General features: G+C 39.1%; 1 protein-coding gene across 2 annotated transcripts in view; it reads left to right on the forward strand.

The window, feature by feature from the left end:
* The window catches only part of Gnai1 (G protein subunit alpha i1), a 77,128-nt gene that overhangs the window by 14,908 nt on the left and 34,631 nt on the right, over positions 1 to 27,589 (forward strand). The window contains exon 1 of one of the 2 annotated variants that reach the window (XM_059257248.1): positions 24,907 to 24,974. The exons of the other annotated variant lie outside the window; for it this stretch is intronic. The gene's annotated coding sequence lies outside the window, so the exon portion shown is untranslated. Of the gene's footprint in view, positions 1 to 24,906; positions 24,975 to 27,589 lie in introns of those variants that run through there. 2 annotated transcript variants of the gene reach the window in all.

Consider the following 27,589-nt stretch of genomic DNA (forward strand, 5'->3'; position numbering starts at 1 on the left):
CATGAATAATAACATATGCCTAATCTGAATTTTTAAAAGATGAGAATTAATCTCACATATATACATATATACATATACATATATATGCATTAAAATAGTATGTGTTGTTTTTTAAAAACTAGAATATGAGAAACTAATTCCAGAATAAAACTGGAGTTAATATACATTTACTCTCATTTCTTACATCTTCAGTATCTAGGGCTGAAATATTTCAAATAAAAAGTGAAATTTACTTCAAAGAAAAACCTGAGGCAATTTCATGTCCCGAATCTTTGAAGGGAGACTTAATTATATTTAATGCACTGTATTTACTGAAGATAGACTGCAGACTGTTCTATTTAATTTTTTTTAAACATCAATGATTTTCCCATTAATCAAGGAAACAAGAACACTGAACTTGTGAGAATTTGGCACAAGGTAGGAGTATCCATGTCCTAGCATTCTGGTTTCTACCCACTTTTATGAGGGAGATTGGAAGAAGGAAGATCATATGAATGAATCACATTTTGACTTTGTATGCCTTCCTTTTTGTGGCCATAATAAAGTTTTACATTCTAGGTTTAATGTTTTCCTTGTAAACTGTAGATCTTAAAATTAGCAAACAGATATTAACATATCCTTTTTCTAGTAATGTTCTGAGTATACTTGAAAATTGCCTTGTTTTTGACTACTACATTGAAATTAAAGACATTTCCAACTCTGGTTTGACTGGGAATGTGCTGTAGTAGTGTGTCTACAATACTGTAGGGGAAATTAGTGGGGTTATTGTGAATCAAGTCAGAGGGGGCTGGGTCAGAATGTTCCTCTTATCCCAAACTAATGTGATGGGGATATAGAAAAGAAGACTTCTTTTGACTTTATTTTGAGGGGTCATATTTGTCAATGACTTTAGTGTTCTAAACACAGTCTTACATATCTGTTCCCAACCACCACTGTAAAGAGATAGATATACATCTTTTGTTCTGTTGTCAAGGAGAGGAAAATTAAGAAACACAAACACATGAAATTGAGTGCGTTCAGGATTATAAGACCATGATATGAGGGCTTGTGCCTAGTCTTGTTGCAACTTGTTATTCTGTATTTGGTTCATATCTCTGGGAGGCCTGCTCTTTTTGGAAGGGAAATGGAGGAGGAGTAGATCTGGGGGGAGGGGAAATGAGGGTACTGGGAGGAGAGGAGGGAGGGGAGACTGTGGTTGGGATGTAATGTGAATGTATGAGAGAAGAATAATAAAAAAATGTTTAAAAATGCCAACAGAAGACAGTGTTTTCTTGTTTGTGTGTAGATTACTGGATTTTCTTAATCTCGGGAATTATCTTCTATGACATCTATTTCCTTTCGTATTATACCGAGACATATTACAAGCATAAATTACCATGGAAACCGGCTTTAGTTAGCCACTAAGTTGATTTTTTTCAGGAAGTAGATACAAGGGATACTTTATCTTAGTTATTATTTTTATGACCTTACTTGTCTTGTGGCTGAGTGATGGGTTATGAGCATTTTTAAGGGTGTATTTAAAAGTATCTGTGTGGATTTGATAAATTTTATGTGGCTACGTTTTGAGAAAAGGATTGGCCTTGGTACCAGGGACTGGTTGCACTTCTCCACGCTGGTGAAAAGGACAGTTCTGCATACTCTGCGTGAGTATGATTTTCCAGACTGAAGTTACTAGGAATTCCAGTATTCTAGTTTTTAGTTTGAGTTTATATATATATATATATATATATGAAAATACATATATATTTATACACACACACATCTAACTTTTTTGAGCTTGAGGACAATTTTATTAGATATTTATTTATAAAGAATACCCAAGGTCACACAAACTATGACTCTTGGCAGCTGCCTGTAGGAGGTACATACAGAGGAGGAGAGAAAGACATGCCATTTAAGTTAAGCTGTCATGGAGGTCAGCCATATGGCAGACAACAGTCTCATGCTGGGGAGGGAATTTACTGTAGTACCTTTATATAAGTTCATGATGATAGATAATTTAATTATTACACAATTCTTGAAGGTCTGTTTTTCTTTATTTATATTAAAGGAAATCATGAATAGATTCTATGTTTGAGATAGAACTATACGATATTGCTTGGAAATGACATTATCCCCAAGTAGCAAGAACTTAGATGGTTTCAGTGGTTCTAACTGGAGTTCTGGGATCAGCAGTTCTGGGCTGTGTTCCAGAATTATGAGAGGAATATAACTGTGAAAGACTTGGGTTTATAGTTTAGTAGGTTATAGACAGAATATTTTTAAAAGTAGGTTACTTTTCTATAGAATATGTTTTTACCTTAGTGACATATACTCAGGACAAATAGCTGTGACATATTACAGAAAATGTGTATTGATGTATTGAACATTATTTTCTTTTAGTCTGCTTTTGAACTAGTCTTAAATGTCCTATCCATGTTTCAGTTACAAACTAACAGAAGTACCGAGGTTTTTCCACGTTATTGACTTGATGTCTAGTACTGCGTAACTTCTTGACTTTTAGTGCTTTTCTTGTTAGAAGGAAACGCTTGGTCCCCTTCATAGTCTCTTCACTTGAAGGACAAAGTATCTGAGTTCATATCAGCCCATCATTTGGGGCGAGGATGCTTGTAATCAGAATGATTTTGTTCTAGTATTAATAAGTAATTAAAATTTTCTTTATCATACCAGTTTCAAGAGATGTTTAATTCTGCAGTTTAGACAGACAGTATATTATGCATATATATATGCATATATATTATATATATATATATAATTTGTGTACAGGGTCTATGATAATTGACCATTTCAGAATTTTGTTATTAAAGATTGTTTTTTTATTCTGGAATAAGATGATTTCATCACAATTAAAGAAAATCTCCTATGTACTTACTTCTTTAAATATATCGCGTGTAGTCTGGTTTTTCAAGACTGCACGCGTAGTTATTAAGGTGTCAAAGTTAGTGAGTAGGCTGGTGTCTTTATTATTAAAGATCAGTGATTATAATTGAGGTTTTGAAATTTTAAGTAGCAGTGGTATTCCAGGAGGAATGATAGCAGAGTTATGCAGTTAGGTGTTTAAGGGGAAAAAAAGAAAAAAAAAAATCAGTGTTACTGAGCAGACAATTAGGAAGCGAATGTACCCCCCAGCCAGCAGGCTGCCTTTCCACGCTGACACAAAGAAGGAAGAGCTGTGGCTGCAGGCCTTACTTGCCTCAGGATGCCGCGTTGATGTGCAGACCTCTTCCCAAATGGCTTGAAACACGGCGCTGTGTTCAATAGGCGTGTGTTGTGGGCTTGCTCCAAAGACTTGAAAGCCAACAGGAAAAGCGTATTCTTACACTGTGATCTCACAGTGGGGTAGGGGAGTGCCTTCTGTGCAGCGAAACAGCTCCAGAGTGTGTGGTAATCTCTTGGTGAATCGCCGGGAGGTCTGCAGACCAAAGTGGAATCATTGCTGTCTGCTTCTGCCCTTCAAAAGGAATAGACTTCTTATTGTAGCACTTTTACATTTATAGCAGTATTGAACAGGAGACAGTGATTTCCCTATGCCCGGATAACCTATCCATACTTGGCCTTGTGTTATTACTATCTGTCTCCAGGGTGGTATGAGTTTTACAATTATGAATAAAGCTGCTATAAGCATCTGTGTACAGGTCTTCTGTATAGACCTATTTTCAACTCCTTGTCAACAGAAAGGAAAGGTGTTGGATTCAGCAGCAGTGACATAGGAACTACCAAACTCTCACAAACTGGTTGTTACTTTTTCCATGTCCACCAATAGTGAATAGACGACTCCCTCCTGTCCCCTCTTTGCTGTTGCCAGGCTTGTGACTGGGGCGTTCCTGTATGTGTAAAGTGTAAGAGTTACACTCATTTGTGCGTTCCTGATGCTCTGAAATGGAAGCAGCTTTTTGCTTGCTAATTTGCTACCTATGTCTCTTGTTAAAGTCATTGGCCTAATTTTTAATATGTTTCATTACGAATTCTTTGCGCATTTTATATTTTAGCTTTTTAAATTATTTTTTAAACTGACAGACCATCTTGTATTTTGCATAATAGCCCTTTTCTACTATATGTTGGAAACAATTTCTGCCAGTATTCTTCTCTTGGTAGTGTCTTCACTGGGCAGAAGTGTGCAATTTTGATAAGGTCCAACTTACACATTCTACTTTGGTGCTGAATCTAGTAAGTTAACACCAACTCAGGTTTTTCTTCTGTTTTCTTCTAGGAGGTTTATTGCTTCATCCTTTACAACAGTGTCTAGATTCTTTTTTTTTTTTCTTCATACAGCTGTCTAGTTCCAGCACTCTTTATATCTGTGGAGACTGTCTGCCTCCATTGCATTGCCTTTGTGCCTCTGTCCAAGGTCAACTGACTAAAGTGTGGGTCTGCAGCTGGGCTCCTTATTTTGGCCCATTGGTGGTTCTCCTCTGTTCTTGGATGAGAACAAATGGTTTGGATAAGGAGAACTGAGCACTGAATCTTGAGGACAGGTAATTAATGGAAGTGCTCCGGTTCTGTTTTCCTTCAGCATCACAAAGGCTACTCAGGATCTTTTGTTTCTCCATGTAAACTTTAGAATCCATTTGTTGATAGTGGCAAAACAATCTCTAGCTGAACCCCTAACTCTTGACGAGACATTTGCAGATTTAGTTGTCATGCTAATATTTAACAGTATTTTCACGTGTATATTAAAATCTTTTCTAAAGGGTGACCTTTAAATAAAAAAGTTACAATGCAACAATCAAATCACGATTTCCTTAGTTTGTAGCAAGCCACTGATACTGGCTTTCGGAAATCTATCACGTTTGAACTTCTCCCAGACTTCCCTAGGATTTGTCCAGAGGGATGACTCCATCATTTTCGAGGCCTTGTGCCCCTTCTCTTACTGTGACCCGGCTGAAGTTTCATCCAAAGCTTTTGAGTCGACTTAAGTATAGCGGCTGCACTGTTGCCCATAGCCCACGATGACAAGGCTTGGGGCTGCTGTCTATCTTGTGGTCTTTGAGTCCCCTGCCATGGTCTCAGTATGAAGCCGAGAGGTTTATCCTGTCGCACGTAATAAGTAAGTGATGTGGTGACTAGCAAAAGTTCTAGTGTCTTGTGCTTTCACAGTAGCACCTAGACCTTTGTGAGCCAGTTCTTCTGGGTTTCCTTCATTGTGTATTGTAGTACCTTTGTGACTGAGTGACACCGTGCTCAGGCCTTGGCTCCAGGGCTTGCCCTTTGCTTTTCAGTCAGACTGTGTGGATTGATATTCCCCTGTCCCTTGGGTAATTGAAGACATTTAGAAATTGAGAGGGAAGTGGAACTATTTGCACATGTGAGCATGGAACAGTCATCAGGGTAGTTTGAAAAACAGTATTTCATAGAGCCAAGTTGAGTCTCTGGACCATACATTGCTAATTAGGAAATCAGATGAGTAGATCAAGTGACATTGTAAGATCTTCCCTGTGTTAAAATTTTTATCCCATAAGAGAAGATCTACTTTGTTCAGTTTTGTATTTCAGTCAGGTGGTTTGCATATAACTAAGAGTCAGATGTTTCTACCCTGGAGTAAGTATCCAGGGGAGATTCACATTGAGGTTAGAGTTTGGAAACAGACCGGACAGTATCTACCCACTTTGTTCCTGGCTTTCAAAGATTTTAAATAGTAATAAATGTGATATCCATTTCAAATCAAAGCCAGAGTTCATTTATTTATTTTTATTTTTATTGAAAATAGATTCTTAGCCAGGCGGTGGTAACACATACCTTTAATCCCAGCACTCAGGAGGCAGGGGCAGGCAGATCTCCGTGAGTTCAAGGCCAGCCTGGGTTACAGAGTGAGTTACAGGAAAGGTGCAAAGCTACACAGAGAAACCCTGTCTTGAAAAAAAAAAAAAAGAAAGAAAGAAAGAAAATAGATTCTTCTCTCATACAATACATCCTGACCACAGTTTCCCCTCCTTCCATTCCTCCCAGCTTACCCCTCAACCTCTCCTCTCCCCCATATCCACTTCCCTCATTTCTTCTTCAGAAAAGAGCAGGCCTCCAAGAGTTGACCTTGGACAAAAGGGACAAACAACAAGACAAGGCAAACAACAAGACAAGGCAAAAGCCCTCATGTGGAGCCTGGACAAGTCAACCCAACAGGAGGAAAAGAGTGCCAAGAGCAGGCAAAAGAGTCAGAGACACACCTACTCCCACTGTTAGAAGCCCTACCAAAAAAAAAAAGTTAACAGCCATACTATATATGCAGAGGACCTAGTGGGCCCTGTGCTTGCTGCTTCAGTCTCTGTCAGCGCATGTGAGGCCTCCTTTCGTTGATTCGGTGGGCCATGTCCTGGTGTCCTCCATCCCCTCTGACTCCTATAATCTTTCCTCCCTCTCTTCATGGGGTTCCTGAGCTCTGAGGGGAGGGACCCAATGGAGATCTCCAATTTAGACAGTCTCCTTATATAATGTCTGCTGTGGGTCTCCACATCCACTCTCATCTGCTCCTGGGAGGCCTCTCTGATGATGACTGGACAAGGACAAGGCACTAATCTATGAGTATTACAGAATATCATTAAGTATAGTAGAGTATCATTAGGAATTATTTCATTGATTTTTTTTTCGCCAGTTGTGTTTGGTTCTACCCTAGGTCTCTGGGCTGTGCAGTCTCTGTTTTCTGGCTATCCAGGTAGTGTTGGGTATGAGCTTCCTCTCATGCAGTCAGTCTCAAGCTAAACCAAACATTGGTTGGCCGCTCCCACAAGTTCTGAGCCACCATTGCCCCAGTATATCTTACAGGTCGGACTGATTATATGTTGAGGGTTTTGTGATGTGTTGGTGTCCATGTTTCTCATTTGGTAGCCTTCAGAGTACCTTTTTGTACCAAAGAGACTAGAACATAGAGGTGAAAGTTTCATGTAGGCATCATCTCTCTATGTTCCATGAGCTGTATGGATATTGTCCTTGTCAACGGGGTCCCACTGTCAGTTTTCAGAGAGGGACATTCTGTCCTAGCATCAGTCTCGGTTGTTTAGGAATCTCCATAGGACCTAGTGGGTCAATAACTCAACTGAATGCAACCCAGTCCCACCATTGGAAGTCTTACCTGGCTACAAATGATGGCCTGTTCAGACTCTAACCTCCATGACTAGGAGTCCAAATTAAGTTCAAGCTCATAGATTCCAGGAAATTTCCACTGCACTGGGTTTCCCCCAGCCCCCAATGTTCCCCAGTTCCAGCTCTATCTCTCCACACTCTCTCCTACTATCCCTCTCTACCACTTGATCCTATCTGGTCCTGTTCCCACCCATCCCCAGTCTACTCACATTTATTCTATTTCCCCTTCCCAAGGAGGTTCATGCATACCCCCTAGAGCCCTCCTCTTTTCTTAACCTCTCTGAGTCTGTGGATTGTAGCCTGATTATCATTTACTTAACCACTAATATCCACCTATAAGTGAATATATACCATACTTATGGGTCAGGGTTATTGAACTCGGGATGATTTTTCCTAGTTAAATCTATTTGCCTGCAAATTTCATGATGTCATTGTTTTTAACAGCTGAGTAATGCTCCATTGTGTAAATATACCACATTGTCTTTATACATTCTTGGTTGAGGGGCACCTAGGTTGTTCCCAGGTTCTGGCTTTTACAAATATCACTGCAATGAACATAGTTGAGCACATTTCCTTGTTGTAGATGTCTTTTGGGAATATGCCCAAGAGTGGGACAGCTCAGTCTTGAGATAGATAGATTCCCGATTTTCTGAGGAACTACTGTATTGATTTCCAAAGTAGTTGTACAAGCTTGCACTCCCACCAGCAATGAGAGAGTTTTCCCCTTGCTCCACATCCTCATCAGCTTGAGCTGTCACTTGTGTTATTGATCTTAGCCATTTCGACAGGTGTAAGATGGAATCTCAAAGTAGTTTTGATTTGCATTTCTTTCATGGTCAAGGTGGTTAAACATTTCTTTAAGCTTTTTGCAGGCATTTGTGATTTCTCTATTGCAGTGGTTTTCAACCTTTCTAATGTGGAGACCCTTTAATACAGTTCTTCCATGTTGTGGTGACCCACCAACCATAAAATTATTTCATTGCTACTTCATGACTGTAATTTTGCTATTGCTGTGGATCATAATATAAATATCTGATATGCAGGATATCTGATATGTAACCCCTAAAGCAGTTATGACCCACAAGTTGAGAACCACTGCTCTATTGAGAATTCTCTGTTTAGATCTATACCCCATCTATAAGGTGGATTATTTGGGTTTTTGATATCTACTTTCTTGTGTTCTTTATGTATTTTGTATATTAGACCTTTATTGGATGTGGAGTTGGTAAAAATGTTCCCATTCTGTAGGATGCCTCTTTGTCCCAATGTTGCAGTCCTTTGCCTTACAGAAGCTTTTCAGTTTCATGAGTTCCCATTCATTAATTGTGGATCTTAGTACCTGCACTATTGGTGTTCTGTTCAGGAAGCTGTCTTCTCTACCAGTGCATTCAAGCCTGTTCCCTACCATCCTCTTCTGTCAGATTCAGCATGTCTGGTTTTATGTTGAGGTCTTTATTCCACTTGGACTTTAATTTTGTGCAAAGTAATGAATATGAATCTATTTGCTTTCTTCCACATACAGGCATCCGGATTGATTTGTTGAATCCAGTGCTATTTGTTGAAGTGTTGAAGATGCTTTCTTTTTCCAGTGTGTATTTCTGGCTTCTTTGTCAAAAATTAGGTGTCCACAGGTGTGTGAATTTATGTCTGGGTCTTCAGATCAATTACATTGATCCACCTGTCTGTTTTTATGCCAATACCATGTGGTTTTTTATTACTGTAGCTCTCCAGTACAACTTGAAATCAGGGATGGGGATACCTCTGGCAGTTCGTTTATTGTTCAGGATTGTTTTAGCTATCCTGAGTTTTTGTTTTTCCACATGAAGTTGTGAAAATAGAATTTTTATAATAAGTTTGTAAGTTATGACATTAAGGAAGTTATTGGGTTAAAGAAGGTAAAAATTTTAATTTTTGAGAATAATGTGTTGGACTGCAAGAAACACATATTATACCCTTTATAGCAGTTACAAAGTCTGTTTTAATGGGGAGAATATTTTGCTAACACAATGTATCTCCTGAGGAAATCAGGAGGTATGCGCTTTATATTCTTTCTGTTTAGTCACAGTGGCAGAGAGCCTTCATAACTACATCTAACAAATGTTGAGTTAAAGAAAGCTGAAGCTTTCAAAAGGTGGTATTCTTTTTAATGTAATCAGAGAGTTTATTATAAATCCTCAAAAAATGGTCATATATATATATATATATATATATATATATATATAAAATTAGGCTGTGTAGCTTGGCCTCCACAGAGCACCTGTTGGTAGTTCTTCGTGTCAGTGTGCTGAGAGACATGTGTGTTCTTTGCAGCCGATTAAGCACTGTTGCCTTTGGACACTTATTCTCACTGCCCTATGAGTGTTGTCGCACTGGTAGGTCCCTGTGCCTCTGAGGCACTGTGGCTGCCCCACAGAGGCACACCTACTCATTTGCCTGGTGGTTAGTTTATAGAGTAAGAAATTAATTGTCATACCAGTATCTTGTTTTGAGAAGTATTTGACATATTGAATATAGCTTTGATGATTAAAAAGAAATCTATTAGAAGATACTAATTAGAGGATGAGTCTCGAGATGGACAGTGTTTGCCCCTGGGTGTGCTAATGAGAACTTCCACTCCTTGGTAATGTTTGCAAAAATAAAGGAGGAGTTCATTAGAAGTCATATATTTTCAGGAGGTCATTACAGATCTTCAGGAAAAACTCCTTTGAGCTCTTATTAAATTAAATTTACATATATGTTCATCTACAGTATTATTGTTACTTGAGGCTAGGTTTGTTTCTGAGATGGGATTTCACAATCCAAAGTACCCTGAGTCACAGATTGATTGGTGTCTTATGCAAATGTTTTTCGTTGTCACCCTATAAAATCTTTGTTTGAAAAAAATAATTTGCAAAGCTGGTTTTGTTATAGGAAATGCAGCCAAGTACTTTACAGCATCAGGGAGGGCTTGGAAGATTGCTGGGCCCCCCCGAGAAGCGAGCATATTCTGTTCCGCTTGTCTCCCTGAACTTGTAGTTATCTCCCTGTGGCAATATAGGTGTCCTTTCTCCTCATTACAACATCTTTAAGAGTTTAAATACTAGGAGTACAAGATGACTCTACCAAGATTTTTTTATTATTTTATCAAGAATTTGTTTTAATAGTTTTATCCCTGTTGTCATCTTTATTACATTTTCTCCTTTATCTCAGTATCCTAGTAGCCCAGCTGTGAGTGTACTCTGACCTGTTCGCGAAGTCCAGCTGTTGCCTAAGCATCACAGGGTACTAACATTTGGTGGGCCCTGTTCATATCCCCATTTATAGTGGGTTCTCCATTATTGACCCTGTAGTGCGTTCCTGCTGAGCTCCTGGCCTGGTTCCAGAGAGCAGCACCTAGCCCTACTCATTCTTTTGTTTAACCACACCTTTTTGTTTCTCTTATCACCCTATGAGAATCTTGTCTGAGAGTCAAGGATCAGAGAGTCTCCCAAGGTGCAAACCTTGGTTCAGGAAACCCGGAAGACTTTGGTACCTGAGAATCAAGTAATTTGCACTTGGCATTTGGTTTCTGGGAGCTCCATTTAGGGTGCTTTGAAGGTACAGAAATTAACTGGCTAAAATATAATAGAGAGTAAATAAAAATGCCCTGGGTGAAGGGAAAGTGCTTCAGTCCTTCCAGGCTGGACTCCCCTGAAGCCATGAAAGGCTAGATTCATTCTTAAGATGCCTCTGAGTCTTGATTCCATGGACCCACGTGAACCCACACACCCGTGCCAGGACACAGTTACATTCCTTCACTGTTGACTTACTAATTGCACTACCTTAGTAGCTACTTAGCTCAACACTCACATATGTGAGTAATTGAACACTTTTAGTATATGTTTTATATTTAATATTAAATTCTGTATGAGTGAAGAGTTTGTATCAGTCATTATTAATGGTTTCTGAGAAGAGACTAGTTTTCCTCACATCTTTTTGCTCACTTTGTAGCATATCATCCAGATGTTGGTCCTAACTCATTACAGAAGGGTTCTTTGGCAGGGCTGAGCACTAGATGCAAACTCATTGGATAAGCCTGAGTTTGGCTTTGCATCCTTGTATTGAGTGCAGTGACGTTATGCAACCCATTACTAAGGCTTTGCTGAAATCAGGAAGGTCTCAGCCTCAGACATAGCCACGCTTTTTTGTTTTTTTCTCCTGTCAAATAATTGTTTCTAAGAAGGATTGGCATTTTTGGCATTTTTAGTGCTCCTGTGCTACATCTAGCAGTTTCTTCTCTAAATTTCCACAATGATGTATTCAAGATCGTTTGAAGCCTTCCCTAGGCTTGTCTAGCTTCTATTTCCTTTATTTGCGACCTTTTTCCACTTCAGCTTTTTGTTAACATACCTGTGATTGTTTATATTCACTTGGATGAATTTACAAAGATTCAGGGAAGCCAGAAAGATGTCCAAAGAGGTTGACATTTGTGCATTAGAGTATCACCACCTCTTCACTGGGCCTTTAAACAGTAAGGGAGTTTGGGAAGTCTAGGAAACAAAGCCTTTGAGAAAAATCTAAGGATGGCATATCTGTCTCTGAAGAGGAAAAGCCCCAAATTTTTCATGTGAAGTTGGATTGTGATAGCCAAGAGTTGTGCACATTCCCGAGGGACCAAACAAGGAAATGAACTTAAGCTGTGTTATTCAAGGATTTGTATTGAGTATAAGTAGAATTTTATGATTCTAAATAGTATTCATCTCTGGAATGACTTTCTGGAAAAGTTGTGGCTTTTCTCCTCTCCAAACTCTCCTAAAAATAACTGGTTTTCATCTGCAGTACCTTAGGAGCCCTGTAGTGCCCCCCGATCTGTAGTGCCCCCGCTGCCAGCAGACAGACACTAGCCGACCTTCCCATGTCCTTTCTTCCTCGGGAGGCTCTTGTCACAAGTCTCATTTCACATCTAGAGCTCTGCTACACCGGGTTCAGTCTTGTGCCTCCTCAGCATGTCATTTCAAGTACTGTTAAGATTCCTTCATGAATCTGCTAATGGAAAAGTGACCGTGAAGTCTGGTGTGCTATTCTCAGTGTAAAAATAAAACTCCACCTCTCATCTTTAGCTAAAACATAAATACTTCATGTGGTATGTCAGCAATTCACAGGGAGTGAGATGCTGGATAGCTGTTTTAAAGATAGCCTTTATTTTCTTTTTACCTCTAACATTTTTGGCAGAACATTTTTTTTTTCTGTATTCTTGTTTTTATGTTGCCTTCATATCATTTCTTACTCGGCAGTTCTTTTGGCTAAATAATTCTGTAATTTGAGGTGTTTTTCACAATAATGTCATAAAATATATTGCTGCTAAGCATGGTATATTAGCTACCTAAAAAGACAGATGCTGTCTGGGAATCTCACCTCTGCAAGTTTCTGACTTGGAGATCAACTGAATAAGCTTTACCATTCAAAATGTGCCTTGGTAATGATGTGATGATTGTCAGGATGGATGAATGGTGATTACAGAGTGCTTCCCACAGTGTTTGTTATACAGTGAGAGCTTAAAGGTAATTGTTTTTAGATATTAGTGAAAACATTCACCTAGTTACCCTTGCTCATTAGGGACAATGTTAAGTATAGAGTATACAAGAAGGAAGATGTTAGTTTCTTTCTCTGTGGAGACACACATTCCTGCATGAGTAAGGTAGGTGGAAGAAATTAATTATGTGAAAAGAAGGGTCATAGGAGTATAATCTTTTCACAGAGCCTATAAGAATAGGGTTGCTGGCTTCTGGGGGTTCATGTTTGTCTTTTGCTCTTGGACATACCTAGACATCTGGAGTTAAGACATTTGAGGTGTTTCTTGATGTAGACAACTGGTCTCATCTTTGTTGGGTGGGTGCCTTCTTCCCTGGTTGCTGTTGCCACTCTGAGTTCCAGCCATGTGTGGAATCTGTGGGGTCCCTGAGTCCCACCCAAGCAGGGTGGTTGTGGGGTCCCTGAGTCCCACCCAAGCAGGGTGGTTGTGGGGTCCTTGGTACAGAACTGTTCTACAGGTCAAGTGAGGTGTCGCAAAGGAATGAAGATGGGCTAGAAATGGTTGAAAGGGGTGGAAGGGAAGAATAAAAGGGACCCTGGGCCCTGAGTCCACACCAAGAGGTGAGTCCCAAAAGGATCAAACTACAGTGTTTCACAAAACACATGCAACGAGTTGGATAATTAATCATTGGGCCAAATAAAACTTTCAAATTCTTAAAAACATTTTTTTTTTTCAAAAAAGAGAGGTACTGTTTTCTTTTAAAAGGCAGATGGATGCATCCTTCATACGAAGGTGTTGGTTATGGGCAGAGAGTTTTCATGTGTTTGAGTCTAAACAGTGACATAGTGCTGTTGGAAAAGGGGACATTTCATTCCATTTCGCATGTTTACAAACTGACCTTAATGTTTTGAACCCTTCACTTTAGGATTCACTTTGAATTTTGATTTTAACCTATAGGTTGACTTCAATTACACCAAATTTTATGTGAATTTTGAACAGTTACATCTATACAATTATTTCAGAAAAATTGAGCATGGCAATTCACACCTGTAATTCTAACACCTGTGTGGTGAAGGCTCTTAGAGGATTAGAAGTTCAAGGTCATCCTTGGATAGCAAATTCAAGGTCAACCTGGGATACATGAGATCCTGTTTCAAAAAAAAATAAAGAAGTTATTTTCATTTCATTTTTATTATCTGCCATAGTAACCTTATATCCCAGTATGGGAATGCAAAACTATAAGATAATCTCTGTGTAATATGATATCAATCATCTGTCTGTCTGTCAGTCTTCCTACCTACCTTTATCTATGGACACACATACATCCCTGTGTTTTCTGAAGTTATTTCTCCAGTTCCTCCAGCACGTTCCTGGTGCTTTGCTATTCAACCTTCAGGCTTATGAATTGATAAGGTCTATAGTACTTTTTATGTGATTTATTTGTCTTCAGAGTGTGTTACCTGGGGTGAAGACTTGCATGGTAGTGTCAAAAACAATGGCTAATGGATGGGTGTTCCGTGGTTGTGTGTCATGACTGAAGCTACCTGAGAACAGTTGGTGCTGAGGTATACTTAGAATGAGAACTCTAGTGTAGCCTCACAGCTAATATGAAAGTGGCCATTGTCCTTCTACAGCTCTGCACTAAGGGGTGTGTTGTAACTGAAAGTTTTCCCGTGCCCACCCGGCTTCTAAGGACTTGCACATGGATGGATGGAAGGAAGAGAAGAATATCCTTCTTCGCAGTTCTGAACATTCTGTGGAAGGTAGACTTTTTCAATGTCTGTAGAGTTTGCGAGATGGCTTCATTTGCCTGTGCTTAAGATGGTCTGTGCCAGTACCGGGAAAGCTGAGTTAGACATGTGTGGAGGGAAAAGAAATCTAGAATTGGACAGTTTGTGGTTCTCATCCCTATCACATTCATTGCTCCCTTTCTTAACAAACAATCTTTGCCCTATATAGTATTTTCAAACAAAATTGTAGATAACCTGTCTTCCTATGTTTAATATGTTTAGCACATCCTAACTGCAATGTATTAGAAAAAAGGAGGAAAGGGTAATTCATGTTCTTCAGTATGTAAATGCTTTCTGCACTTTAACTGCAAAAGCCAATCGTGTTTCTTCTATAAATAGAAACATTTGAGGCTTTCTGAACTTCAGTCAGTGTGCCAACAAGGATATGATCTGTGGATATGGCATTCAACTTCTCTAGAATTTCCAAAGGATACACACAATCTTCATTTTTCTCGTAGTTGCATTGCTAAGATAAACATATATTAAAACCACACAAAAAGGTCTGTGTTCATGGTGAAAATAGAGCTAATACAATTGCCATTTGTCTCCAAGTAGGATAGATACTCAGAGAGTCCTCAGAAATGTGTTCAAGACGCAGGTCAATAGCACATTGAGGAGATGTTCAATGTACAGTGAGAGGTTCTGTATACGGCGTAGTGTGCCTAACCATTCAGATAACCAAAGATGCTCTTCAGTTTTCCATTGCACTGCCTTGTGCTGACTCAGAACTTCAGCCAGCAGCCTAAGCCCTGGCACTACCTAATGATAGCGAACTGACATGAACCTGAGTGTTTGAAAGGTGTCCTAGGAATCCTCACTGTGGATCTAATTCTCCTTTCAATAATGTACTGGATTATTTTTCTGAGATCACTGTAAAATTTGTTAGAAACAGGAATGTATGTAGACAATAACCATACCTGCAGAAACAGTTTTATTCGTGTTAAAATATACACAATAAGAACTCACCATTCAAACTATTTTCACTATATACAGTTCAATGGAATTAAGTATAATCACCTTTTGTTTAAGCATCATCAATCTCTGGTCTCTGAATTTTTAATATCAGCCCATGCCAAAACTATGGATTAAACACTATCTCCCCATTACTGCTTCCTCCAGCTCCTAACACCCTCCTTTCTACTCCGCATTTCTTTGAGTTTGACTGTTCTATATGAAAGGCTTAAAATAGTGGGATCATAAAAATATAGCTTATGTGTATTTTAGTTCATGTGTATTTGTGTGTATGTGGATATGTACATGCCACTAGAGGCCTGAAGAGGTTTGAGATCCTCTGGAGCTGGAGTGACAGAGTTCTGAGCCATCTGACCTGGAAGCTTAGAACTCAACTTTGATCTTCTGCAAGAACATCAAATGATCTTAAACACTGAGCCACCTCTCTAGCCTTGTTGTCTTTTGTATCTAGCTTATTTCACACAGCATGCCTTCAAGGTTCATCTGTGTTGGCAGATGCATCTGCATTTCCTTTCTTTATAAGGTTGACTAATATTACATTATTTATATGTTACATTTGTTTATTCAACTCATGTATACTTGAGTTGCTTCACTGGTTGGCTGTTGTGAATGCTGCAGTGAGCATTAGTGGACAGATGTCTCTTTGAGACTCTGGTTTTGGTGTATGTATGTATGTATGTATGTATGTATATATGTATGTATGTATCCATAACTAAGATTGCTGGATCATATTGTAACTCTACTTTAAAATACATTTTTTATGATTCATTTATTTTTGGTTTATGTACATTGGTGTTTTGCCGAGATGAATGTTTCTGTGAAACTGTTGGATCCCCTGGAGCTGGAGTTACAGACAGTTGTGAACTTCCATGTGGGTGCTGGGAATTGAACACCAGGTACTCTGGAAGAGCAGCCAGTGCTCTTAACTGCTGAGCTATCTTTCTAGGCCATTTAAGTACATTTTTATTTTAAACCACTGTGCTGTTTTCTCTAGTATCACATTCCCACCCTCAGTGTGCAAATTTCCATTTTTCCCATGCCCTTGCGTGCCTATATGATATATATATAAAATGGCGACCATTGGTGGGTGTGAGTTGGTATGTCATATTGGTTTTGATTTGTTGAGAAAAAGAAAACCAGTACCATTCCCAGCCTTATGCATGGCCTTTAGAAAGCGCTTTATCCACTATGCATGCACATACAGTATATTTAATCTGTCTATATATGTTTAAACTTTACCTTTTTTTGGCATTTTCTGTATACTTTTTGTGTTGGCTATCAAACCATCACATGTAATACATTTAAAATGCATCGCATATATAGATCTTTATATAACCCCTGTTCATGAATATTTCGGCAGGCTGGCTTTTTTTCCCCACAGTTAAAATGTATAAATGTGTTAGGACCAATTGCTAAAAAGGATCCTGGAGTTTGCATTTAGGATGAGAAGCCTGCAGTAGCTGTGCTCTCAGGAACCAAGCAGGCTCCTTGCTCACATTCCAGCAATCTGGCTCACTGGTCTCTCGGAAGTATTTTTCTGAAGACATTATTTTTTGACAGTGCATGAGCTGAGCTAGCTGGCATTGAATGGGCACAGAGCCTGTGTATTCCTCGGTTGTCAGCTCTTGTGCTGTCTGGTCCATTTCTTGTTTTCGCCTTACTCTGTGTTGGTTTCATCTAACCTATTTTAAATGTAAGTGATATTTTCTCATTATCTTCTTTCTGCTCTTTTGTCCTTTATTTCATTTCCCAGTTCATTTGCTGCAGAATTTTTGAGCCATGATATTCTTTTTCATTTTAAATGATTATTGGATTCAGATCAGAGAGTGAGAGTCACCCGTGAGAGATGGCAGTTGTGGCGAGATCGTGTATGTGACGCATGACTGGGCCTTGCCCACAGTGTCCTCCTGCCCCCTTAATGTCATTACATGAAGACATGTTTTCTCCTTTTCTTTGAGAGTCTGGGCTTTGAACCTAGGCCCTTTCACACTGCAGAAGCATTCTGCTACTAAACTGTGTTTCTGCCCACTTCTACCTTTTATTTCTGGGCTCAGGGTCTTACTGGCTTCAGCCTCACCATGGCTTAGTTGGGGGCCTCTACTTGTAACCTTGCCTCTGTCTCCCAAGTAGCTGGGATCACAGGCTTCTTCCATCAGGACTGGATTTATCTTGTCTACTCAGTTGTCTGAGTCTTCAGTCTTTTGAAAAGCTAGAGACCTATAGACTAAAATTTCCAGCAAAGAAGATTTTACTCAGATAGTATTGTAGTAAAGCAACATAACTGTATCAGCCTCTCATCACATAGCGCCCACCTGCTTGGTATGAAATCTTGGAACTTCTACTTGATGTGAAATTACCAGGCTTGAGCAACTGTGCGGTTAGAAATGCTGGAGGGTGAGAGGAGCAGGGTGGGGAAAAGGTTGTGTGTAGGAGAGGCTTGGTCTTCTCTGAGCAAGGAACAAGATGTTAGAGTTTCAAGATGATGTAATTAAAATGACAACAGTGAGCTAACCATATTCCGGGTTTTGAACATAATTCCTCATTATTTTATTAGTTACTTTTCTTGTCATTTTGACAAACTATCTTAGAGAAGCGTCTTAAAGGAGAAGACAGTTATTTTGACTTAGTTTCAGGGATTTCTGTGGCAGGAAGGCAGAGTGAGTGGCAGTGTGAGGGTGGAGCAGCTGTTCGCCTTTGGGCTGAACAGGAAGCTGAGAGTCCGTTTCCCTGGAAGCAGGGTGCCCACCCCTGAGCCGCCTCTGTCACCATGCCTCACCTCCCAAAGGTTCTCAAACGAGCACCAGCAGCTGGAGACCCAAGAATTGAAGCACATGATTCAGTGGGGACATTTCACGTTTAAACCGCAATGATTCTCTCACATTCAGTTGTTGAGTTTTATGAACTTCAGTGAGAGGTTTGAGCTTCCATTTACCAGCCTTGTGATCTACTCATTTCAAGTGTCCAGTAGGATAGTTCTCCGAGTCTATTCACAATATTGTCCAACTGTCACCGAATGTCAGGTTTAAACTATTTTAATAACTCCGAAAAGCAAGTCTGTGGCCTTCAGCAGTAACCTCCATTGCCACCCTCAACTCCCCGCCTGAGGAAACCATTCATTTACTTTCTGTCTTTATAAATGCCTTGTTCTGGACATTTCATATGAAGCTGTGTGCTATACTGTGCTACCTTTGTTTTGGTCTCCTTCAGTTAGCTCAACATTGCAGCCCTTGGCCAGGGTTGCAGTAAGAGCCAATGGGAACTTCATTTCTGTGCATGGTCATGCAGTTCTGTGCTAAGGACAAGCTGCATTGTGTTCACCAGCAGTGGACTCGTGGGCTCTTTCCATCTTTGTGCTGTTAATGGTGCTTCTGTGAAGACCCATGTACAATGTTTTGGACAGCGATCTTTTTTTCATTTCTGTTGGATGCATATAGGTGGGATTGGAAGTGTCAGTCAAACGGTAACTGTTTAACATTTTTCAGATCTTGCAGTGTTTTCCCAAATCACTGCATGGTTCACATTCTGAACAGAACTGTGTGAGGAAGACTCCACAGGTCCCAGATTCTCACTTTCATTTTAAGGTCTATATCCTTGCCGTCGTTTTTGTGGTTTTCATATTGGTTTCTCCCGTGACTAATGGTGTGGAATATCTTTTAAAGCCTATTAATTTCATTAACTCTTATAAGTTAACTATAGTAAATTTCCAATGGAAGCATTAGCCGGATATTAATATCTATTAATGGGGATAGATCAAGGGGATTCAGAGCATATTTCATTAACTCTGACATACACATGTTTTTGCACTTAACAGCACCATTATATCTCACAAGAAATGTATTATAGCTTTAGAAAAGACATTTTGCAAAGGATAATACATATTGGCAGTTAAGAAATCTATTGCTTTGGGTTCTCTAGTCCCTATAGCAACTAGAAAAATAAGACACTAAAATACTGTCAAATTAAGACAAACTAATTCTGCCTCATATTATCAGATTAAGATTTTAAATAATTTATGCTGTAACATTTCTTTAACTATATAAACCTTTATGTTTCTAATGGCCAGTAGCTCCTGCTCTACTCAGCCATGTTGGGGCCAGTCTTAAAGAATTTGATATAATGTTTATCCTCATTCTAAACAAAAAGAAAAAAGAAAAAGAGCCAAAAGAATCCACAAACTCCACATTTCCTTACAAAGAGAAACGTATTAAATTATTGAGTATTAAGAATTCTTGTTTATGATTTTATATTGACTTTAGTTCACTGCATCTATGGCTTGGAGAAGTGTCGGGATATGAAGCCACATTGCCATTTATCATCCTTAGGTTCTCTCTCATCTGGGGGAGACAGATGATAAGGAAAAGCAGCAAGGCTATTGATTTCCATCTACTTTGATTTTCTGCAGACCTGGCTATCACCAGAATGTAAGAGCTATATGGTAATTTCACTGATGTTAATATGCAACTTAAAATTTTAAAATCGCTGCCTGAATCAGGGTAGACAAAGTCTGTGCTCTTCAGGAGTGCCAGCTACTTAATAGTGTTTTCCTGTTTCCTTCAAATTCACATATTGACGGCCTCTAGTGAAGCATTAACAGTAAAGGTCTCGTGTGGAGGCCGGCAAGCCTATTGACAAGTGATAAAGCAGAATATGGTCTGGCATCAGATAATGGATTATTCTTTCTCTAGCCCCAGTTCCGTATCTGTAACTGCTGTTATCGTTGTGAATTCTGGTCTCTGGAGTGTCACATGGTGTAATGTCTTCTGTGTGACGGATCTCCCGCTTTTCATGAGATTGCTTATTTACCTGTAGCTTTTCTCCTTCCTTAGCTTTTCCTCCCTCACCACCCTTCAAATGAAAAAACAGTTTGTCTTTTTCTGCACCATCTCCTGGATGTAATCTTTTTTTTTCTCAAGATCCTTCCAAGAAGGGTGGTTTGAAGCATAGTGTTTGAAATGGCAGTGGAGTAATAGAACTCCAAATAGGGCAGCAGACCTTGAACTTTGCTGTTTGTGTGTCTGCAAGCTTTATTTAAACTTACTTCTTTGTAATCCTTTATTGTCACTGCTTGTTTTTCATTAGTTTCAATTATCACGATGAGTTCCTGCATATGTTTTTGATTCATATTAATAGCAGGTGTTAGTAATTTAAGTAAAGGCACCATGTATGCTAATCACCTCCTTTTCTTACCGTTCAGTGTGAAGTATCCTGCCACCTGTTCTCCCCTTTGTATAAGCAGGAAACACAAATCTTATTCCCGTGATCTCTTTCCTTGGTGTCTCACAGTGTGCCTTTTATATGGTAGCTACATAATTCACGATTTTGAATGAATACAAAGGAATTCTAATAGTTTCTTCATGTGGCTGTTTCCTTCCAGTCTGGATTAGGGAGTTGAGAATTTTACGCTTTATTTCTTTGGTGGAGTTTTCAAGTATGATTATTGATAAAAGTGGTTGGAGTGTTCTGTCTGTATGAACTAGGTAATTTTGAAAATGTGTGTGGCTTCAGGTGGTATGTAAAGAGGTGAGTCTGAAAGGCCTTTGGATCCAGCTGTGGAATGCTTATGCTCTGTGCTTGGAGGGCTACAGTAAAGATTTGGTACAGTTCCACCCATCGTGGTGGGAAATGCAATTAAGTTTTGAATTAACATGCAGGGGGCAGTCTCTTTGGGATCAGAATTTGACAGCCCAAAACAACTTCTCTTAAGAGGAAATTCTAAAATTAAAATGAAAATTACAAATGTAACTTTCATGTTTTATGTTACTTGAAAACTTGTGAATATTCTCTCACCCAGCTATATTCTGCAAGGGGGCATGACATTGTTCACCAAATATGATTCATTACTTATAGTTTAGATTTTTTTTGTTCTAAATCCAAGATGGATCCTTTATTTTCTTTGACATGGGTAAAAACTAAATGGCAGAAAGCAATCTGAGTGAAGAGTTTTTAACAGCATAGTTAAGTCCTATACTTAACCATTGCCTTATCCTTATTGAATTCATGGCTTTTTTTAAAAGTTACTTCCCTTATTTCTCATTTGTTCAAGACATTCAACTTATATTACATGAAAAAGAGTATTACAACGTAAAAGAGGAAAAAATAAAAACAACAGATTCTTCACCCCTATATGCACAGGAAGGTACTCTTCACGCTACCAAAGAGAAATGTAAACAGCAACCCAGCCACAAACCCTTGGGTTTACAGTGGTGACCTGCCTACAAGACATGCTGGTGCAATGGTGGCACAGAGCTCATGGGAGTCACCAACCAGCGTCTGATTTGACTGTAGGCCCACTCCATGAGCTGGAACCCATACTGGACACTGCTTCAACTTTTTATTCTGCATATATTGAATTGCATAATACTTAATTCGACAAGCAAGAGACAGAGGGAAAGGAAGGAAGAGAACAGGATCATGCACTTTGCAAAAAGACTTTGGTTATCTCCTATATCCAGCAGTCCTGAGTATCTGTTTTGTAATACATCTCCACATACCTAGTGAATATGTCTTTGAGTCTTAGTTTAAACCAAGGGCAGTCGGAACAGTATGTTGTAGCCATGGAGATGTGACTAGAAGCAATAGGAACTTTAGGATTTATGCTTTTATTAGGAAAGTTTTTTTTTTTTTTCCGTTTTCTTTCTTTGCTTCTTCCCACTCATTGCAAAGCTCATATAAAGATGGAGTCAGCTTACATTCGAAAGATAAGCCACATTATGAGGAAGGCAGAACAAAAGTAATGTCCAGGTCTCTTTCTAAATATGTTCCAAAATCTGTTCCTTATATATTAGTAATGAGGATTGCAAAAGTTAATTCATGTGATTGCTTTCAAGCGGAAGGAAATATCATCTGAATTTAGTTTGTAATCAGACCATCACCTGCTGATTAGTAGGAAGAAACAACAAATTGTTTAAAAAATAAAATTTACCATCAGAGCCTTAATAAAGCTGTCATTTGAACAGTCAATTACTGTGATGTTGCAGGAAAATGTTTCTTTACATGCTGTCCCCCTTCTTCGCTGCTTTCTGTCACTGGTGTGGGGGAGAGAAGATGGGTTTGAAGGAAGTCAAGAGTAGTGGCTCACCTGAGCCCCCTTTAGCCTGCCCCGACAGGCAATGTGCACTGCTTCCTTTGGCCTGAAGGTGGCGAAGGCCTCTGGTGCTCTGGCACGAGCTTGCTTAGAGCCTGCCTGCCTTGGCTCCCTCTAAATAAGGTCTTGAGGTCTTGCCTAAGTCTCAGTTGCACAGTGTAGTCTTGACGTCGTTGTCCCTTCTACTGCCGTGATGGGCCACGGACCAGCTCAGGGTCTGTCACTGTCATAGTCTCTAAAGTGGGAATTCCCTCGGGTGGGGAACTGGACCCCAGAGGTTCTGGCGCTAAACGTGTCATTTACTTTCTTTGGACCCAGTTTGGCAAAGGGCTCAGTTTGGGAATGAGGGCAGGGAATATGGAGGCAAGGATGTTCATGAAATTTTGAGAATAAAAGTAATTTTCTACAACTAGACTGAGATTTATGTGCATGGGTGATGAGATGGGAAGGTGGGTAGATGCAAATGAGTTTCAAGAGGATGATTTTCTTCAATTTTAATCATGGGAGAAATGTGACTGAGTTTTTCTAAATAAATTACATAATTTTTATTCAGTTTTATGCACAATGTAAAAAGTGGGAAACTACAGACAAGTTTGATGAATAAAATTACATCACTCAGATAAAATACCATTATGCTATATCTTCTTATGAGTTTCTTATTGCATGATACATATATTTATAAATAATTTAAAATTTTTATGTTTACGGCTTTTCCTCAAAGAGTTCTTATAATTTTACTGTTTATTGATTGAAAGTAATACTATATCCTTAACATTTAAAGTAGTACCTGAGACACAGTATGCATTGAATAAGTGTATCATTTGGAGTCCTGGAACATTTCTGGTAAATGGGTGATAATCGATACCACCAAGGATTCTTCTTAAAAAAAAAAAGACTTTTTTTTTATGTGTATGAGTGTGTGTGTGTGTGTGTGTGTGTGTGTGTGTGTGTGTGTGTGTATACTACATAATGTTCCTGGTCTGAGGCCAGAAGAGAACATCTGAACCCTTGGAATTGTGCAGTGCGGCTACCCACCAACCCCACAGTTCCCCAGAGTTTTCTTGAGTGAGAGTAGCAGGAAATATTAGATACAAGGATTTAGATTATGGAGATAAACAGATAGAAAATACAGGATAGCCTTGAGAGGGCCTGGAACCTATTCCAATGGGCCCTGACTGTCTCTGCCCCAAGGTATTTATAGAAATGCCAAGGGGTGAAGCAAAAGACCTCTCCCCAGCACAGCCAAGTGCAGACCATCTCAGACACCTGCACTCAGGCCCTGGTCTAATCATCCTCTGTATGCAGACCTGCTGGGTATAGCCATTAGGAAACCTGAAAATGGGCTCCCACAGAATTGAAGTTACAGACAGACATGAGTCACCCTTTGGGTACTGGGAACTGAACCAAGTATTCTGAAAATGTAACCATTGATCCATCTCTCTACCCCCAACCTCCCACCCCACCCCAGGACTCTTTATCAGCTGCTGCACTTTGTTAATATTGGAAGTTTTTATTATCAATTATATTTCACAACTTTGTAAAAAGTCTTTGATTTTTATTCATTATGAATATTTCCCTATTATGTAGCTGTTTTACCTACTCTTTTAACATTGGTATATTTTGGCCAATTTTAAAACAAAAGTCTCCTGAAAGTCAAGTTCTTATACATAAGAAACTTAACTAAAGAAGATACTTATGGTAGCCCAGAGTCATATGGTAGCCTTACAGTCATTCAGAGACCCAGATTCCTGCCATCTTACTGCTCCCTCATCGCCTGGGGAATCCACACTGTAGGAATAGGTCTTCGCATATACAAGGGCAAGAATTAGAAGCCCCATGGCCACACTTGCTTTGTTTGGGTGTGACATGGGCTTTGGTGGCAAGTGTGGTGATCTGGTTTCCTTTTAGCATCAGGGGAGCACGAGGGATGCAGCTGCCAGATCACAGACGTGTTCCCACCTTTATATTTTGCATTGCTAGGACCAAATTCAGGGCCTTGAGCTTTCAAGGGAAGCATTCTGCTCATGGGCTGCCCTTGGACATTGCCCAGCTACTGCCTCAGTAGAATGGGGAGAGAACCTCTTCCAGTGGGCAGCCAGACACAAACTGCCACCATACTCTTCATTTTTCTCCTACAAAATTTGCTTCCTCCCACAATTCATGTACCTACTCTGTTTTCTTATATTTTGTGGCATGTTTCTTCTCTCCCTCTGGCCAGTGAATTACTACGTGTTGAGTTGCTGCTGCGTGATAAGTAGAGCAGTATACAGTGGGATATCATGATGGTGAAAAGCATGGGTTCTCTTTATTTGGGGAGTATAGTAAGTTAGGTAAAGAGGACATTAAATCACTGGAGTGACCATGGGTGTAGGGCATTCTAGGAAACTATTTTCATAAGTTATTCATAGAATATTGTTGGCTTTCCTGTTGTGCTGTTCCTGATACTAGTGGTACCACAGCAATAATGGGTCAGAATGCTGGAACTGCATTGTGACATCAGATTGTACTAGTAATTACTGTATTCCACAGCCTGCATCTTCTGATTAAAGGGAAAGTCAAAGAGGTAAGAACTACTTTCTGTTAAATATTTACTCTTAATTGTACACACCTTTACAACTCTGTGGTTGGTATTGTTTTGTCCAGGATCTTGCTCTGTAGCCCAGGTTGTCCTTAAAGTCCTAACTGTCCTGTCTCTGATGGAATTACAAGTGCGTGCCCCCAGGCCCACTTTCTTAATACTCTACATAACTGGATCAGAAGCACACCCAAAGTGTCTCTGCTGTGTCCCAAAGCATAATGGTTTTCCTCAGAAAAGCAGAGGTGTAACTGAATTGTGAAATGACTCACCACACTTTTGTTGGAAAACATTTTAACTTGCAAGGGCAACAAGTTATAGTAGTCTGACTTGGGGAACTGAACTAAGTTAGTCCTTAAGTACAGGGAAATCAATAAACAGTACAGTGAGTGATAACATTTAAGTTTTCAAGATAGAAAAATACTTGTCTCTGGCATTGGAATCTAAGGCTTCACTACAATAACACCTTTTCTGATGAAATTATACATAGTAAAAGAGGATTTAAAATTTTAATAATGATATATGTCAGCATTCAATTCTGTGTAAATCAGTAAGCCAGTTTCTAGAACACACATGCGTAAAAACATCCACCTCAAAGATTACAATGGATTTTAATATGCAAAAATATGAAGAGCTCATAGAGATGGTTTCAGATTCTGTGTTCTAACCAACTTTAAGAAGTTGTCAGAGAAGATATAATCTAAATACATTGTATTTGTATAAGAAATTACCAACAGATAAATAAAAATAGAAACTACCCATTATAAAATTTTGATACAGAATCAAAGATGATCCAGTTATCTGCAAATGATGTCAAAATGCCCTCCTACCTTTTCTAACTATGTAATCTTGTGAAAGTGAGTTTTCTTTGGACATTTCTTCAACCAAATTATTTAAATGCACAAATAATTATGATAATCCAGATATCTTTTATTAAGCAATTTGCCGATGGGTAAAACCATGGTGCTTGTCTCACTCTTTGATGGAGCTATACTTTCTTTATAGACTACATTAGTTTTTAATAGCAAGTTTGGACTTATCCTTGATGACACAGTAGTGTAGTTGGAAGTTTTCCTGTGTCCCAGTTTGCTAGCGGGGACAAATCTCTTCCACTCGCATCCCCCAAGTTAACACACAGAGGCTTATATTAATTACAACTGCTCGGCCATTAGCTGAGCCATTACTGACTAGCTCTTACACTTAAATTAACCCATAATTTTTATCTATGGTTAGCCAGGTGGCTTGGTACCTTTTCTCAGTTTTGCCTTGTCATCTTGCTTCCTCTGTGTCTGGCTGGTGACTCCTGACTCAGCCTTCTTCTTCCCAGAATTCTCCTCATCTACTTGCCCCACCTGTACTTCCTGCCTAGCTATTGGCCAAACAATGTTTTATTAAACCAGTGTACAAAAGCAATATCCCATAGCATTTCCCCTTTTCTGTCTAATCAAAAAGGAAGGTTTTAACTTTAACGTAGAAAAATTACATATAATGGAACAATTATCAAGCAAGAATTACAGTTAAAATATCTAGTCTATTTGTATTTGGCAAAATTAAAGAAAATATTCTATCCTATATTTGTGAGTCTAAAGTTTCATATCTAATTTATCTTTTATCATAATCAAGGAAAATTATACTTATAACTATGTAGTCTTCAACTACATCAAAGACCCCAGAAGGATATATTATTACCTAAGTAAACTGGAAATACACTGTAAACAACTTCAAAAATCTAGAATGATACAGACAGCTGCCTGCCTGGACAGTCAGCAACGTTGAGGCATCCATCTTCAGCCTATAGGGCTAGAATCTCTCAGTTGCTTCTCTGTGTCCTGTAGAATGTCTGGCTGTTTCCTCTGCGAAGCAGGAACCTGAAGAACCATCTTGCCTTGCAAAGTTCAGTGATCACCTTTCCATGGGTCCTGCATGTCCAGTCGATACAACATTTTGTCAAGCAGTCCAGGCAAGAACAGTTTCTTGCCCAAATGGCTATCTTTGCCAAGAAGATAAACTCCATATAGAGTGTCTTCGATGTCCATCTTTCTCTTTGAAGTAAATCGGTGCTGCCAGGAGCAGACGTGTCTCACTGTCCAGAAAGTCAAAGTTTTTAAAACATTTTAAATGCCATATTCTGTAGGTCTTTGAAGTGTTTGATGATTACTTACTGAACTGAATTATATCTATGTATATTTAGAAAACTTAACTAATACGACTATAAGTTTGGCTATCATAGAAGACTAATTATTTTTCTGAGTTGCATGTAGTCATTTGTGAGATGTTTGTCTGTTTGATGTAAGACCTGAAAACATAAGAAGTTTCAATCCTAGTAGTATACACTGGTGGACAGCTCAAAATACATAATTCCATCTTTGGAGGTTGGTGGTTAGGTGATTGACAACCGAACTAAGTACAGTGCATAGTATTTGACACTTGCTAAGAAAGCATAAACACAGACTCAGATAGAGACCTGGATATTGTTTGACTCTCGTAGAGCCATGAAAGTGACTCAGAGTAGAATAGAATCGGCTATTTTTATTGCTGTGAAAAAAGAAACACTGGATTAAAAATCACTGTAGACACTTACAGGAATATGCCTGTAGCATCTA

Source organism: Peromyscus eremicus, chromosome 3 (genome assembly GCF_949786415.1).
Source record: "Peromyscus eremicus chromosome 3, PerEre_H2_v1, whole genome shotgun sequence".
NCBI lineage: Eukaryota > Metazoa > Chordata > Mammalia > Rodentia > Cricetidae > Peromyscus > Peromyscus eremicus.